This window comes from Aythya ferina (genome assembly GCF_964211825.1).
Source record: "Aythya ferina genome assembly, chromosome: 5".
NCBI classification, from domain to species: Eukaryota; Metazoa; Chordata; class Aves; order Anseriformes; family Anatidae; genus Aythya; species Aythya ferina.
The window spans coordinates 18,556,999-18,558,701 of record NC_140301.1 but is presented as its reverse complement, the minus strand read 5'-3'; positions in this window follow the sequence as shown (position 1 = coordinate 18,558,701).

Below are 1,703 nucleotides of genomic sequence, written 5' to 3'. Positions count from 1 at the left end.
TTTTTTTTATTGTTAGTTAGTATCTTTTTTTTTTTTTTTCTTTTTTTTAAGATATTTGAATCTTTGCTATTTTGACTTGGTTTTAAGTTGCAATTTTAGAGGAATATTGCAGCTATTATTTTTATAAACTGTTAGTACCAGAAAATTTTATTTTCTTTTTTAAGATGGCTAAGTGTTAAAATGACAGTGCACTTTAAAACATGAACTTTGTAACCACTAAGCCTGCTACTTTGAAAAGCACAAGAAAATAGAGCTGCCTTTTATGGTAGAGGATTGTAGTGAGGGCTGTGCCCTGCAATTCAGGAATGGATTAGGCAGGGCTAGAACAAAATCCATCACCTTTCCATAGAGAAACACTATTTTTCTGAAATGTGACACAAACCTGTCTTTCTAAATTTACAGGAGTTATTCACTTTAGAACACAAATTAACTTTATATAATCACAGGGAGTGTTTACTTCAAACCTCTTTCTTTGTTTTTGATCTAGGGCTCATGCTGGTTGCACCATGCTGGTAACATTGAGCATTTGTGGTTTTCAGTGTGATAAAACCCAGCTCTCCTTTAGAGGAGATATCCTCTCATGTTGCTTTTTAGTGAACTCTTCCTTTATCTTCCTTCCAAGCCCTGTTCCACACTGTATTGTATTCCATGAAAAAGGTGAGGGGAATGAACTTTGGCCAGAAGGTAGCATCACAATCACTGCAAGTCTCACACTTAAAGGGAGGGGGGAAAAAAAGGCTGAATGGGATAATCAAAGCTTTTAGCAGTTCAGTTTTTGAGTTTAGGGAATTGAAAGTGCTCAGCCAGTGTTCCAATATCATGTTCTTTTGTGGCTTTGTGGCCACGTGCTGTATACCTGAGTGGTACTTTTTGTGTGAATAACTTTGTCAACAAATCTAAATTTGAGAAATAACAGTAAGTTATGTCTGCATGCTTTTCATTAGCCCTTAGTATTCCTCTAAAAAGGTGTTTGTTTGAATCTTTGTCATGTAACTAGGAAATCACTATGAAGAATATAATCAATTCCAACTAAAATTACTATATGTGAAAATGAAACTACCCTTTGGGGTGCTGAATTTTCACTGAGACACTTGTCACTGAAATAGACATTGCTGTGATTCTCCGCACTGACACAGGCGTGGGGAAGGTAAATGATAATATAGCTCTTTATAAATTTATGAATTACCAGGTCTTTTTTAGGTAACAAAACATTTTAGGAAAGTGCCAAGCTCCATCTTATTTACTTTTTCCCTCTCTTGCTTTCCCTCTCTTGTTTTGTTACTAGTCTTTTCTTAGTTTCGTCTCCCTAATGCAGGAAACAATCTGGGATAATGGTGCAGTTGAGCTGAAAAGCGTATTTCTGTATTGTTGTCTCATTGTTTAGAAGATATGTGGTGGTTCTTGTCTGTGTCTTTATCTGCTATTAATTTTCCTTGTGCTTTGGAACAAAATACGTCTTCTAGTTTGCATATGTGTAGCACAAATCTGAACTGAGCGCTGAGACACTCAGCCATCTTTCTACACTTCTGTCATCTTGCATCTGAAGCCATGCTCTTGTTTTGTGTTCACTTTCTTTCCTCTGATCTGTAATCCACTCATTAACTCAGCTGCACAGGTTTCAGTGGCATTACCGTATTTATTTTCTGCCACGAGCTTAGAACACACATCATAGCAAGTAGATAAAAGTATCAGAACACTTCTTT